The following is a 16,593-nucleotide window of genomic DNA, read 5'->3' on the forward strand; positions in this document are numbered from 1 at the left end:
AAACAAACAAAACCTGACCAGTAATCTTCAAAACTGCCAACACAGGGAAAGTCTGAGAAATTGTCACAACCAAGAGGAGCTAAGGAGACATAATTACTAAATGTAATGTGGTATTGTGGATGGGCTCCTGGGATAGTGAAAGAACATTAAGGAAAAAACCTGTGGAAACTTGACAAAGTATGGTCTCTGTGATAATGTATCAATACTGGTTTATTAATACTGACAAATGATCACAGGAATGTAAGACGTTAATAATATGGGAAACAGTGTAGGATAGGCAGGAACTCTGCACTATCTTCGCAATGTTTCTGTAAATCTAAATTTTAAAGTCTATTTTTAAAAATTATAACAAATTTATCATCAACGGCATCCCTGGAATTTTACTCAGTGCATCTAGGACACAAAAGATACTTAAAATACGGTCTTTGCCTTCAAGAAGCTTGTTGTCGCAGAGTAAAGACAAATGCTCATGAAACTAGTATAAAATACAAAAATAAGAAAAAATTAAATTGAAGAGTAAAGATAAAAGTATATTAAGAATATAAAGAAGGTCTAGAATTATCAGCAAAGATTTGGTCAAGGAGATAAAACTTGAATTTGTACCTTAAAATGTACTTCAGAGTAGCAAAGTTAAAAAAAAAAAAAAAAGAATAAACTAAGCTCACTTACAAGAAGAACAATCAGAAGGGTGAAGAAATAAGAAAAAGCTAACAGAAATTAAAATGGCTGGGGCATGGTGGCTCATGCTTATAAACCCAGCACTTTTGGAGGCCAAGGCAAGGAGGATCACTTGAGGCCAGGAGTTTGCCTAAGCAACATATGAGACCCCATCTCTCTCCATAATATCTTTAAAAAAAAAAGGAAAAATAAAAACATTTAGCTCTGAAAAGTGAAGACTTAAATAGGAGACATAATAGCAGTGCTCAAACACTTTAAGGGTCATGTGGCAGAACTAACAGAGTTACATCTATACCCATTTAACTTACAAGCCAACCTCTGGCAAAATGTGACCAATGCTCAAGGACAAAGAGAGTGACAGCTGTTCAGTGGAGCCACAACAGGAAATGCCAATATGGAAAGACAGGAAGCAGGTGGCTAAGTTCTCTACAACTTTTCAAAGGACAGTATGTATGTGAGCCCAAAGAAGTAAAAATCAGATTCTAATTCTGCAAATGTTTACTGACTATCTTAAGTGCCCGGCTCTTTCAAATACATTATCTTGTTTAATATTCACAACACATCTATGAGCGTGTATTAATGTAATAGAGGCTTAACATAAAAATAGAATTAAACCCCGCATGGAAACAGGAACATATCAAAATTCTATACCATCCCCCACTCTCTGATAGGGACTCCACAGCAGTTTTAAAAAGCCAAATAGTCTGAAGGCCCAGATACCTATATAACAATTTATTTCCTCTTGCTCTTTCCCTCAGTCAAGCTCTGTGGCTCTCAGCCTTTCATATTTGTAAGAATTTTATACAACTGTATATACAAAAACATGCAGACCATACTTTTTGAGCAATTTATGGAATTTTCAAGAAGAGTTTTCATCTTACGTGATTTTTGCCTCATGCACTAACTTGAGGACCTAACCCTGGGATGAGGTGCAACTCCACTGCAGTCTTACTCCATGGGTACTGGAAAAGGAGATGGAAAGGTACCATCCTATTACATGAAGAACAACATTCTAACAAAGACATAAAACGTACTTACATAAAATGTAAGAATGACATGTTATGTGGGGAAGTTCAACACTGGAAAACAAGAGCAACTCATCTGCACCTGCAGACCTTTGCACTCACTGTTTCATTTACCAGGAAGGCGCCACCATTTTTCAGGTCACAACTCAAATACCTTCTCCTTAATGAGGCCTCCTCTCACTAACTAACCCTCCACCCACCTTTCAGTCATTCACTTGTAACATCACCTTGTTTTATTTTCTTCATAATTCGTATTAGGGGTCAGCAAACGTTTTCTATAAAAGGCCAGACTATAATCTATAGGCCAAATCCACCTTGCCCCGTTTTATATGGTTAAGAATGGTTTTACATTTTTAAACGGCCAGGAGAAAATATTTTTAAAAACTCATTAATATTCTGTGACATGTGAAAATTTTATGAAATTCAAATTTCAGTGTCCCAAGTTTAACTGGAACATAAACATGTTTGTTCATGTACCGTCTGTGGCTGCTTTTGTACTAAAACAGAATAGAGTAGTTGCAAAAAGAGATCACATGGCCCCAAAACTCTGTTATGTACTGTACTTTCTGGTCCTTTACCAAAAAAAGCTTACTAACCACTGATTTATATTATTATCTGAAATGATCCTATTTGCTTGTTTGTTGTATATTCCTCATTCCCATACATACAGAATAAAGCTTAATTAGGGAAGAGGCCTTGTCTGTTTTGTCCCAACAATGTAGCCCAGTACTTAGAAAACATCCTGGAACAAAGTAAGGGCTCAATAAATATTTGATGAATTAATGAATGATCCATAAATGCCACTCCGAGGAGCTTAAACCTAAGCCCTGAGCCATTATATGTTCTGTACATTTATGAGAGGCATAAGCAGTCTTGCAGAAAAGGGGAAATATTCTACTATCAAGAAGGACCAGTTTAAAGTAATGGTGGTTGGTCACCAACTAGTCTAGGGCACTGGGGTTCTTCATCAAATTGTAGACTACAGGTCTTTTGTGCTCATAAAAGAGTCCTATTGCAAGGTGTCACAACACTGTCAGCGGTCTGTGCTTCTGTTTATCTTAAGATGCAAATGCTCTGAGAAATCTCATTCTTATACACAGTACACAGCACCTACACCATACCAAATCTTAATCAATGCTCATAATTATAACAGATCTACATCACATGCTAATGAATTTTTAACGTCTAAAATTTTCCTATGCTGCTGATCAGCAATCTATAAGCAGCTCAAAACTCTTGAAATTAAAAGGTTACCACCCACAGACCAGAAGCAGCTTTTTAATCTTTCTACACTAGCCAGAGAGTGGGTGTGTGATTGCAAAAAAATACAAGCCAACTCTGTTGGTAGAGGACAAGGTTATTGTTAAGTTAAAATCCCATCTATAAGCATCGTTTTGTCACATGACACTAGTAAAACTACCACCTACTCACAATTTGAGTTTCAATCTCCTAATATACAGAGAAAAAAAATGTATCTACCTCCTGGAACAAATCAAAGTTCTGTTTTATTTTAAAGCAGCTATCTGATATTTAAGCCCAGGATTTTTTTTTTTTTAAGAACAGAATAAGCTAATTTAGGAATTCACACTTTTTATAGAGATGCTTATGGTACAGGTACCTCTGACGGCTAGGCTCTACCAACACTAACGTGTAACGTGTCACAAAAGCCAACGGGCGTTGGGGGGGCCGGGGGTAGCCAACAGCTCAAGTGGGCTGTTTCACTCCGCGGCAGATTCACCTGGGGATTCCTCACCAAGAATGTTGTTAAGGGACGAACCAAACCAACCACGAATGATACCCCTTTACCGAGGCTGAAAAAGCACAGATTCGCAAGCTACAAACGAATCTCTGGCCCTTTAGGGAAGGTGCAACTCGCTGCACCTCTTTCCCCTATCCTACAGGGGTTAACAGGGGGCATCCTGAGGCCAAGCCCAGCCAGCTCCTTCTCACATCCCACCTCCCACCACGTATTCTCCCCAGTACGCCGGGCTCCCTCCTCCCCTCGAAAGACAGTTCAAAATCAAAACAAAAGGTGCAAAACTGGGTTTCAGGTGGAAATGGATGAGTCCTGGTGGCTAACTTCTGGGACGCCAGAAGGCTCCTAAAACCCCAGATCCCGACGGGAACCGGCTCTTAAACAGTCCCTCGGGCCTCGGCCCGACTTCTCACACGCCCCTCCCTCACCTCGGCCCTGGGATGCTGGGAAGGGAAGGAGGCGAGGGGCTGGAGGGGAACCCCAGGTCAAAATGACAGCGGAATGAGCCGGGAAAGGAAAGAGGCCCCATGGGATGCTGGGGGTCGAGTCCTAGGCCCGGGGCTTCAACCTCGAATGGGGGCGACGGCAGGTCCCAGCCCCGACAGGCCGCGAGCGGGAGGCCAGGCCCGCGTCCGCTGCGCCGCCGGGCCACGCTCCCTCACTACTGTCCCCACCCACCGCGGAGGGCCGTGAGGGGGCCGCGACCGCCGCCAGCGTCCGGGGCGGGGGCGCTCACTCACCGGCGGGGAGGGGAGGAGCAGCCGGCGTCTCCGCCAGCGCCGTCGCTCGAGCTCAAGCGCCTGCTCCTTCCACTGCGGCCGCCGCACCTGGTCCATCCCCCACAACCACCCCCCCCTCCCGACCCTCCCCCCGCGCCGCCTCAGCCGCCGCCGCCTCAGTCACCGCCACCGCCGCCGCCGCCTCAGCCCCGGCGCGGGAGCGCGAACCGGCGCGAGGGAGCGAGAGCGCGCGCGCCCCCGCCACAGCCGCCACCGCCCACAACCTCCGCCCCCGGCCGGCGGCGCACGCGCAAGGGAGCGGGCGGACGGGCGCGCGCACGCCGCAGGGGGCGGGGATGGGCCCTGGAAGGCGTGGCCCCGCCCCCTAGCCCGCCTACCCACGCGGTCTCTGGGCTGGTTGAGCTGCGCCGCTGCAGGTAGTGCTGAGTTGCTCCAGGTGAGCTCCTCCTGTCAAAAAGCTCTAGGAACCGAGCCACCCTCGCCCTAGGAGCAACGCCCCTGAGTAATATGGGGTTTCGTCGGATTTCTGCCCGCCGCTCTGGATCACACGTTTGTTCTCCCTATTTGAGTCGCAAGGCCTTCCTTCATTCCACCTAGCAGGCTGCTTGGAAAAGGGCAGAGGCTCATTATTTTCACCAGGTATTGCCACTGAAGGGATCGTAAGCAGCCACCAGCCCATCCCTTTATAATTCCCATTTTCCTAATTTATTTTATTTTTATTACTTATGTAATGAGGCTTCTTCCGTGTTCAAGGAGCTGGGAGTACCATATGGGGTCAACGGAGTCCCTGGCCTCATGAAGTTTGAGATCTGGTGGAGAAGGAAAACATTCATGGGAGAATCAGACAAAATTAAGTTTTCAATTAGTAAAAATCTTCTGAGAGGTATATGGTACTAAGAGAATCTTTATGGGGGAATTGATTTAGTTGAGGATGAAGAGGGTAGAATCTGAGGAATTGAGTTGGGAGGAGTTAGTTGCTCCAAGGGGTGAGGTCTTGGCATGGCCAGATTGGGGAGCGCTAAAGAACATTGAATGTGGAGTAGACTGCGAGTGTGGGAAGAGGTAGGCAAGAACAGGAGAGGATTGGGGACCTATTTATTTATTTATTGAGACAGAGTCTCACTCTGTCACCCAGGTCACCCAGGCTGGAGTGCAATGGCTCGATCTCAGCTCACTGCAACCTCCGCCTCCTGGGTTCAAGCGATTCTCCTGTCTCAGCCTCCCGAGTAGCTGGACTACCAGCGCACGCCACCACGCCTGGCTAATTTTTGTATTTTTAGTAGAGACGGGGTTTCGCCATCTTGGCCAGGTTGGTCTGGAACTCCTGACCTTGTGATCCGCCTGCCTCGGCCTCCCAAAGTGCTGGGATTACAGGCGTGAGCCACCACACTCAGCCGGATTTGGGACTTTAATCTGAGTGCTTGGGAGAAGCTATTCAGATTTTTTCCAGCAGGGTTGCAGGGGAAATAACTTGATCATTATGTCTGTTTTTTGTTTTTGAGAGGCAGACTGGAGGGCAGTGGGGCGATCTCGGCTCACTGCAATCTCCGCCTCCCGGGTTCAAGTGATTCTCCTGCCTCAGCCTCCCTAGTAGCTGGGACTACAGGCGCACGCCACCGCACCCAGCTAATTTTTTTAGTATTTTTAGTAGAAACAGGGTTTCACCATGTTGGCCAGGATGGTCTCAATCTCCTGACTTCATGATCCACCCGCCTCGGCTTCCCAAAGTGCTGGGATTACAGGTGTGAGCCACCTTGCCCCCAGCCCATTATGTCTGTTTTTAAGTTACTTAGATAGCAATGTGAAGAGTGGTCTGATGGGAGTCTCAAAGTTGGGGCCGGGAAGCCAGTTAGGAGGCCACTGGCCACATAGTCAAGGCAAGGTAGGAGGGTAGTGGCAGAGAAGAGTGCTATTTAGTGGTAAAATGGACAGGACTTGGCAATAAATTGAATGAGGAATGAAGGAGAAGGAGGTGGCAAGGTTTACTTAGATTTGAGGTTGGTGGAGGATGCATTTATAGATTTCAGAAGCACTGAAGGAGCCACCTGAGGTAACTCAAAATGGATGATAAACCTAAATTTAAAAGCTAAATCTATAAAAGAAAATTTTAGAAGAAAACATAGAAAAAGTATTTGTGACCTTGGGATAGGCAAAGATTTCTTAGGACACAAAAAGTATGAACCATAAAAAGTGATTCATGGCCTGGCCCACACCTGTAATCCCAGCACTTTGGGAGGCCAAGGCAGGCAGATCACTTGAGCTCAGGAGTTCAAGACCAGACTGGGCAACATGGCAAAATGCTATCTCTACAAAAAATACAAAAGTTAGCTGGGCTTGTTGGCACGTGCCTGTAGTCTCAGCTACTTGAGCTGAGGAAGGAGGATCACTTGAACCTGGGAGGCGGAGGTTGCAGTGAGCTGAGATGGCACCACTGCACTCCAGCCTGGGTGACAGGGTGAGACCCTGTCTCAAAAAAAAAAAAAAAAAAAAAAAAGGCAATTGATAAGTTGAACTCTGTCAAAATTAAAAACTGGTACTCTTTGAGAGACACCATTAAGAAAATGAAAAGGCAAGCCACAGGTGGAGAGTTTGCAATAGAAAGCATTAGACAAAAGTCTTGTATCCAGAATACATAAAGAACTGTTATAAATGAATAATAAGCCAGCCCAATAAACCAATGGGCAAAGGCTTTTTTTATATCTTGTAAATAGTTCACAAGATACAAAAATGGCCTATAAGCAATGAAGAGATTATCAACATCTTTAGTCAACTAGGGATTTTTCCATTTAAAACCACAACACTCTCATTAGGATAGATAAAATTAAGACCGATGACCCAGCAATCACACTCCTACACATCTCCTTAACCATACTTGATCTCTAAAGGCTGACAATAACAGACCAGGGACCCTGTAATCCCAGCACTTTGGGAGGCCAAGGCAAGAGAATCGCTTCAGCCCAGGAGTTCAAGACCAGCCTGGGCAACCTAATGAGACCCCATCTCTACAAAAAAAAATTTTTTTAATTAGCCAGTGTGGGAGTGTACACCTGTAGTCCTAGCTACTGGGGAGCCTGAGGCAGGAGGATCCCTTGAGCCCAGGAGTTCAAGGTTGCAGTGACCTATGATCGCACCACTGTACTCCAGCCTGGGTACCACAGCAAGACACTATCTCTTAAAAAAAAAACGTCTTTGGCTGGGCGCGGTGGCTCACGCCTGTAATCCTAGCACTTTGGGAGGCCAAGGCGGGCAGATCATGAGGTCAGGAGTTTGAGACCAGCTTGGCCAACATGGTGAAACCCCATCTCTACTGAAAACACAAAAATTAGCTGGGCGTGGCAGCATATGCCTCTAATCCCAGCTACTCAGGAGGCTAAGGCAGGAGAATCGCTTGAACCTGGGAGGCGGCGGTTGCAGTGAGCCGAGATCATGCCATTGCACTCAAGCCTGGGCGACAGAGTGAGACTATGTCTCAAAAAAAAAAAAAAAAAAAAATTTAAAGACAATAACAAAGTCATACTTTCACTTAACATGATATAACTATCCTGCATACTATTGAAAACATAACACTTTTCCCAAGGGGATGCAAAGTCCTTGAGTGATGTTTCTTCTCCACCTTTGATGTCATATAACTTAATACTGCAATATAAAGTTACCTATCATTAATACATCTCCATCTTGTAGTAGCAACCGAATTTCCTGCTTAGTAATCAGGATTAGTCACCTCAGCCAGTAGAGGAACTTCCCACTTTACCTGTTGATTCAGAGGCATGAAAGACCCAAGGTGGCCAGGTGACCACCTCAACTCCCAATTCAATGGAAATGTTGTTGGGTCTCCTGGTGGAAGCATTCCTTCTTTTGGAACTAAGACCTCTTGGTCAGAAGAGCTTCTGGCCGTTTCTTCTTTCAGGCAAAATGAACAACCAAGTACACTGTTCAAAGTTCTGCCAACTGGGGGATTTTTTTTTCACCATTATTCTTCAGGGATGTCCCAGAAAGGGACCCTAGTTTTGTTTTCACCTGGTGCCTGCATATGGTGCAGAACCATCATAAACCTGGGCTATGAACCACAACTGAGTTTTCCCTTCTTCAGTCAACTGGTCGTAAGGGATGCCCCATGAGGCCATAGGTGCAGGCTGGGAGAGAGAAGGTAATGTAGCAGGAGTCGGGGACACGGATATTTGGGCCACTTCCTCGTGCAACTTACATATGCCTTCAGGGTCCATTTGAGCCCAATCTCATATATACCACTTCAATTTGGTAATGGAGTGTTGCTGTGAGTGCACAACTTTATAGCTTGGTGGATCAGATAACACTTAGTTCATGATGAGCAGCTCAGGTCACATGGTAACTTGATGACCCACAGTTAACTGTTCAGTCTCTGCTGAGGCCCAGCAAGCCAAACGTTGTTTCTCAAGAGGACAGTACTCATCTGCAGGGCTTTGCTCCAAAATCTTAAGGGTCTGCAGCGTGATTCACCTACAGTGGCCTGCCGAAGGCTCTAAACAGCATCTCTATCAGCCCCTTGCAGAATGAGACTCTGGGTTGGTTTTCAGAAATCGTGGCCCTAAGGGTTCCTTTCAGGACAGATATAGAAGCTTCCAGGTCATCTATGCATAGCTTAAAGCTTTAAACACTTAAAGCTGGGAATCTGAAACCCTGAGCTCATCCTTTTCTTTGCCTACCTTCTTCAGTGCAGTTATGGCCAATGCCATTCTGTTCCTCGGTTTAACTAAAATATTCTAAGATAACAAATACACAGTCACTCATAACCTTGCTTTCTATAGGTGTTTCATTAGGCGTATTCAATGCTTTATCATGCCATGGACTCCCAGTGCCCTCTTTGCCACTGGAAATAGAGTCACTAGTGCCTTTAAACATAATCATATAAGAATTCATGAAATTCAAGAAATTCAAGAAAACGCAGAACAAATTCAGAAAACTCATCCTCAAGATTCCATTCCTCTAGAGCCACTTTCAGTACCAAATCGGTATCAGTCAGGGTTCCAACAGAGAAGCAGAACCAGTAGGAGATACACAGTGAGATTTATTTCAAGGAATTGACTTATGCGGGGGGAGGGGGGCTGATTAGGCAAGTTGTAAATCTATAATGCAGGCAGAATAGGCTGGAAATTTCAGGAAAGGGCTGAAGTCACAGTCCACAGGCAGAATTTCTTCTTCAACTCTGCTTTTAAAGACTTTCTACTGATTGAATCCGGACCAACCAGATTACCTAGGATAATCTTTCTTACTTAAAAAGAATTTATGAATTTTAGTTACATCCACAAAAACACCTTCAGGCCCAGCATAGTGGCTCATGCCTGTAATCCCAACACTTTGAGAGGCTGAGGCAGGAGGTTCACTTGAGCCCAGGAGTTTGGGACAAGCCTGGGCAACATAGTGAGACCTCATCTCTACAAAAATTTTTTTAAAAATTAGCAGGGCATGATGGTGTGCTTATAATCCCAGATACTCAGGAGGCTGAGGTGGGAGGATTGCTTGAGCCCAGAAGGTCAAGGCTTCAGTGAGCCACGATGGCACCACTTCACTCAGCCTGGGTAACATAGTGAGACCCTGTTTCAAAACAAAAACTACCTTCATAGCAACTCTCAGATTTGTATTTGATTAAATAACTGGGGACTATAGTTCAGCCAAATTGATGCCTAAAAAAGGCTATCATGTATTTACCCAAGAGAAACGAAAATATACATCTATACTAAGATTTGGGGGGTTTTAAAATAAAGTTAAAAACTTTTTTGTAATTGAGAGTCTTGCTATGTTGTCCAAACAGGTCTTGAATTCCTGAGCTCAAGCTATCTGGCCACCTTTGCCTCCCTAAGTTCTGGGTTTACAGGTGTGAGCCACTGTGCCTGGGTACACCAAAATTTGTACAAGAATATTGACAGTATCTATTCACAGAATCGCAAAACCTGAAATGTCTCAAATACACATCAACAGGTGAATAGATGAACAAAATACATTCAGTTTACTCAGCAACAAAATATTCAATTAAATGAATATTACTTGGCAATGAAAAGAAATGAACTATCAATCACTCAATAGAGTGCATGAATCTCAAAATCATTATACTAGGTTTGTGCAAAAGTAATTTTGGTTTTTGCCATTACTCACTGCATTACTTTGGCAAAAACCAAAATTACTTTTGCACCAACCTAATAGCAGCAGAAGCCAAAAACAAAAGAATACACAATGTGCAATCCCATTTACATAACATTCTAGAAAAATGCTAACTAATCTATAATGACAGCAAATCAATGGTTGCCTGGGACCAGATGTGGAGGGAGACATGAGAAAAAGGGGCACAAAGAAACTTCTGGGGATGATAACAGTGATCTGCATGTTTTTTTGTTGGTTTGTTTGCAACAGGGTCTCACTCTGTTGCTCAGGCTGCAGTGTGGTGGCACTATCACAGCTCACTGCAGCCTTGACCTCCCAGGCTCAAGCGATCCTCCCACCTCAGCCTCCCAAAGTGCTGGAATTACAGACATTAGGCACCACAAGAATGATCTGCATCTTGATTATGGTTGTGGTTGTATGGGTGTATACATAACTTAAAACTCATCAAACTGTACATTTTAAATAGGTACAGTTGATTGTATGAATAGATATACAGCATACCCTACTAAAGTTGTTATTTAAAAAAAATTCATTAGATGAGATTTAGAGCAGATTAGAAGCAGCAAAATAGTGGATTTATGAACGAGAAAACAGGCAGCAGTAAGTATTCAGATGGAAGCACAGAAAGAAAAGAAAGAAAAGAAAACTCAGAAAAGAGCATCAGAGAGAAAGGAGGCGCAGTGATAGGTACTGCTGCGAAACTATAATGTGGGAGAAATGCTGCTGTGCTGTTGCTGAAAACATTATATAAGGCTGAGTGTGGTGGCTCATGCCTGTAATCCTAGCACTTTGGGAGGCGAGGCAGGCGGATCACCTGAGGTCAGGAGTTCAAGACCAGACTGGCCAACCTGGCGAAACCCCATCTCTACTAGAAGTACAAAAATTAGCTGGGTGTGGTGGCGCGCACCTATAATCCCACCTACTGGGGAGGCTGAGGCAGGAGAATCACTCGAACCCAGAGGGTGGAGGTTGCAGTGAGCCAAGATCATGCCACTGCACTCCAGCCTGGGTGAAAGAGTGAAACTCTGTCTCAAAAAAAAAGAGAAAAAAAGAAAATATTATATAAATAATTCTGGTTTTGGTGAGGCAATGTCTAGCATTCAGGCACTTAACCAATTAATATTAAGAGTATAGAAATCAGGGCCAGGTGCAGTGGCTCATGCCTGTAATCCCAGCACTTTGGGAGGCTGTGGTGGGTGGATCACGAGGTCAGAAGTTCAAGACAAGCCTGGCCAAGATGGTGAAACCCTGTCTCTACTAAAAACTACAAAAATTAGCTGGGCTCTGTGGTAGGCACCTGTGATCCCAGCTACCTGGGAGGCTGAGGCAGGAGAATCACTTGAACCTGGGTGGCAGAGGTTGCAGTGAGCTGAGATCATGCCACTGCAATCCAGCCTGGGCAAAAGAGTGAGACTCAATCTCAAAAAAAAAAAAAAAAAAAAAAGAGTATAGTGTTGGGAACAGGCCCCCAAATCTGGCCATAAACAAAATTTCTGCAGCACTGTGACATGTTCATGATGGCCATAATGCCCACACTGAAGGTTGTGGGTTTACCGTAATGAGGGCAAGGAGCACCTGGCCCACCCAGGGCGGAAAACCGCTTAAAGGCATTCCTGAACCACAAACAATAGCATGAGCGATCTGTGTCTTAAGCACATGCTCCTGCTGCAGATAACTAGCCAGAGCCCATCCCTTTGTTTCAGCCCATCCCTTTGTTTCCCATAAGGAATGCTTTCAGTGAATCTATAATCTATAGAAACAATGCTTATCACTGGCTTGCTGTCAATAAATATGTGGGTGAAACTCTGTTCAGGGCTTTCAGCTCTGAAGGCTGTTAGCTCCCTGATTTCCCACTCCACACTCTATATTTCTGTGTGTGTGTGTCTTTAATTCCTCTAGTGCCACTGGGTTAGGGTCTCCACAATCGAGCTGGTCTCAGCAAGTGTTGTCCATACATGGGGCTCGAACCTGGGTCGAAGGGTCGCCAGAGCGACGGTTGGAGAACGTGGAACTAAGCTGGAGGACACCTGAGTACTCTTAAGCAATCCCCGTGGTGAGTAAGAAGGGGAGCTCGGAAGCATCAGTGTATCAATGGGACAAGTGTGGGCTCTGGTTTGTTTCACCTTGGAACCTTTTCACCCTAATGATGAGGAGGAAGGAAAGTATAACGAAGTAACAGAAGACATGACAGAGCAGGGGGTTTGTTTGCCAGCTAAAGCTAAAGCGGCAAAGGAGGAAGATGTTCCTCCCTACCCTTCTGCACCCCCTCATTATTTTGAAGAAAAAGAGTAGCCTGACCCTCCAGATCTTTCTTTTCCGGAGGACACTGGGTGAAAAGTAGTTGCCCCAGTGACTGAGCAGCGCCTCAAGCGACCGCTCTCAGTTCTGTTCAAGCAGGAATCCAGCAAGCTAGAAGAGACGGTGATTTAGAGGCTTGGCAGTTCCCTGTTGGAATACACCCCCCAGATTGACAGGGAAATATTATAGCTACATTTGAGGCTTTTCCTTTTAAATTACTCAAAGAATTTAAACAAGCTATTAATCAGTATGGACCAGGTTCTCCTTTTGTAATGGGACTGTTAAAGAATGTTCCTGTCTCCAGTCAGATGTTGCCAGTGGGGATGATGGGATTATTTCTAGGTAGATCTAGTTTAAATTTAAAAGGACTGCAAGTATATACAGGAGTCATTGATTCAGATTACAACGGGGAAATTCAAATTGTTTTATCTACTTCTGTTGCCTGGAAAGCAGAGCCAGGAGAGTGCATAGCATAGCTCCTGATCGTGCCATATGTGGAAATGGGGAAAAGTGAAATTAAATAAACAGGAGGATTTGGAAGCACAAATAAACAAGGCGAAGCAGCTTAGTGGGTGAATCAAATTACTGATAAATGTCCTATCTGTGAAATAACTATTCAGGGAAAGAAATTTAAAGGTTTGGTAGATACAGGAGCAGACATTTCAGTTATTTCTCTACAGCACTGGTCATCCTCCTGGCCGATTCAACTCGCTCAATTTAACATAGTTGGAGTTGGTGAAGCCCCTGAAGTATATCAAAGTAGTTATATTTTGCACTATGAAGGGCCCAATGGACAACCTGGGACTATTCAACCAATTGTAACTTCTGTACCTATAAATTTATGGAGGAGAGATTTATTACAACAATGGGGACCACAAGTTCTAATTCCGGAACAATTATATAGCCCTCAAAGTCAACATATGATGCATGGAATGGGGTATGTCCCTGGTATGGGACTAGGAAAAAACTTGCAATGTTTGAAGGAACCACTTCAAGCGGGAAGACAAAGTTCCCGCCAAGGTTTAGGGTATCATTTTTGATCATGGCCATTGTTAAGCCTCCAGAACCTATACCTTTAAAATGGTTGACAGATAAGCCAATTTGGATAGAATAATGGCCACTAAATAAAGAGAAACTGGAGGCTTTAGAGGACTTAGTTACTGAATAATTAGAAAAAGGACACATAGCTCCAACATTTTCCCCTTGGAATTCTCCAGTCTTTATTATTAAGAAAAAATCAGGTAAATGGAGAATATTAACTGACTTAAGAGCCATTAATTCAGTTATACAACCTATAGGGGCATTACAGCCAGGATTGTCTTTTCCTGCTATGATTCCAAAAAATTTGCCTTTAATAGCCATAGATTTAAAAGACTGTTTCTTTACTATCCCCTTAACTGAGCAAGACTGAACAGTTTGCATTTACAATTCTTGCAGTAAACAACCTGCAGCCTGCTAAGTGTTTGCATTGGAAAATCTTGCCACAAGGCATGTTAAACAGTCCAACAATTTGCCAGACTTATGTAGGGCAAGCAATTGAACCTACTTATAAAAAATGTTCACAGTGTTACATTATTCATTATATGGACAATATACTTTGTGCTGCTGCCACTTGAGAAATATTACTCCAATGTTATGATCACTTGCAAAACTTGATTTCTCGTGCCAGTTTAATTATAGCTACTTAAAGAATTCAGACTACTCCTTACTCCTACTTGAGGACCTTAGTAAATGACACTACCATTGTGCCACAGAAAGTAACCATATACGTTGGGATCAATTGAAAACATTAAATGACTTTAAAAAATTACTAGGGGACATTAATTGGATATGACCTGCTCTAGGCATTCCTACCTATGCCATGAGTAATCTATTTTCTATCCTTAGAGGAGATCCTAGTCTCACTAGCCCTCAGCAATTAACAAATGGGCTGAGGCAGAGTTACAGCTGATTGAAAAGCAAGTCCATAAAGCTCAAATGAATAGAATAGATCGAGAGAAGAATCTAGATTCGCTAATAATAGATCGAGAGAAGAATCTAGATTCGCTAATTTTTTCAACTCAGTATTCACCTACTGTGTTATTGTCCAAGAGCAGGACTTAGTAGAATGGCTTTTTCTTCCACATGCTAATTCACAGACTTTGACCCCTTATTTGGATCAAATCGCTACTATGATAGGAAATGGGAGAATTCAGATTGTTAAATTACATGGATATGATCCTGGAAAAATTATTGTCCCTCTTACAAAGGCACAAATACAGCAAGCTTTTATAGTCTTACTTGGCAAACCCATGTAGCTGACTTTGTGGGTATTTTCAATAACCACTTTCCTAAAACAAAATTATTTCGATTTTTGAAATTAACTAATTGGATTCTCCCTAAAATAACTAAATTTAAACCAATTGAAGGTGCTGAAAATGTCTTCACAGATGGGTCTAGTAATGGTAAAGCTTCTTATTCTGGATTGAAAGGTAAAGTTTTCCAGACGCCCTATACTTCAGCTCAAAAAGCGGAGCTTGTAGCTATAATTGAGGTATTGACTGCTTTTGATATGCCTATTAATGTGATTTCTGATTCTTCATATGTGGTTCATTCCACACAATTAATTGAAAATGCTCAGTTATGATTTCATACAGATGAACAACTGATGACTTTATTTACCCAATTGCAAACAGCAGTTAGGAGGAGAATGCACCCTTTTTACATTACTCATATTCGGGCTCATACACCTCTTCCAGGACCTTTGACTTCAGGGAATCAAATGGCTGATTGCCTAGTTGCTACTGCAATATCTAATGCCAGACACTTTCACAATTTAACCCATGTTAATGCCTCTGGTCTCAAACACAGATACAGCATTACCTGGACAGAAGCTAAAGCTATTATCCAGTGATGCCCAACTTGTCAAATGGTGCATTCCTCATCTTTTACAGGAGGAGTTAATCCTTGAGGATTGGAACCTAATTATCTTTGGCAAATGGATGTCACCCACGTTCCCTCGTTTGGGCGATTAGCTTATGTACATGTATGTGTGGACACTTTTTCTCACTTTGTCTGGGCTACATGCCAATCAGGAGAGTCTTCTGCCTGTGTTAAACGTCACCTTTTGCAGTGTTTTGCGGTGACGGGCATTCCAGCTTCTATTAAAACAGATAATGTCCCAGGCTATACTAGCCAAGCTCTAGCTACATTTTTCTCTATATGGAATATTAAACACATTACTGGAATCCCGTATAATTCTCAAGGACAAGCCATAGTGGAAAGAATGAATCTCTCCCTGAAACAGCAGTTGCAAAAGCAAAAAGGGGGAAATAGGGACTATGGGATACCCCATATGCAATTGAATCTAGTATTATTGACTTTAAATGTTTTGAGACTGCCTGAAGGCCAGATGCTATCAGCAGCTGAATAGCATGTACAGAAACCAGCTGCAAAGACAGAAGCAGAACAACTGGTTTGGTGGAGAGATCTGATGACAAAAAGTTGGGAAATGAGTAGAATAATAACTTGGGGTAGAGGTTATCCTTGTGTTTCTCCAGGACTGAATCAACAGCCAATTTGGATATCATCAAGGCACCTGAAACCTTATCATGAGCCTGATGCCGAGGAAGAGATTCTGGGAGGATCCCCCAGTTGCAGCCATGTTGAGACTGACGCTGAGGAGGACCCCAGCTGTCACGAGCAACACCCACCAAATGCAGCCACCTACCTGGGGACAGATCAAGAAGCTGTCACAGATGGCAGAAGAAAACCTAAGGAAAGTGGGACAACCAGTCACAATGAGTAATTTAATGATAGCTATGATAGTGGTGATCACCATTGCCATGAGTATTCCTTCAACAAGGGCTGGCACAGAGGACAATTATACTTATTGGGCATATTTATCAATCTTGGCTGGCAATAATGCCTGGATGTAATCACTCTATGACACAGTTACACATGCTTTCTGGTCTCAGTATTT

General features: G+C 43.5%; 1 protein-coding gene across 15 annotated transcripts in view; it reads right to left on the reverse strand.

The window, feature by feature from the left end:
• Positions 1–4,415, reverse strand: part of TMCC1 (transmembrane and coiled-coil domain family 1) — a 244,635-nt gene extending 240,220 nt beyond the window's left edge. For 5 of the 15 annotated variants that reach the window (XM_063662659.1, XM_063662650.1, XM_063662647.1 and 2 more), the window contains exons 1-2: positions 4,200–4,306; positions 1,560–1,640 (exon numbers count right to left, since the gene is read on the reverse strand). The gene's annotated coding sequence lies outside the window, so the exon portion shown is untranslated. Of the gene's footprint in view, positions 1–1,559; positions 1,641–3,887 lie in introns of all 15 variants that reach the window. The other 10 variants (XM_063662656.1, XM_063662655.1, XM_063662657.1 and 7 more) reach the window with 8 other exon arrangements.
• Between the last annotated feature and the right edge of the window lie 12,178 nt (positions 4,416–16,593).

Source organism: Pongo pygmaeus, chromosome 2 (genome assembly GCF_028885625.2).
Source record: "Pongo pygmaeus isolate AG05252 chromosome 2, NHGRI_mPonPyg2-v2.0_pri, whole genome shotgun sequence".
Classification (NCBI taxonomy): domain Eukaryota; kingdom Metazoa; phylum Chordata; class Mammalia; order Primates; family Hominidae; genus Pongo; species Pongo pygmaeus.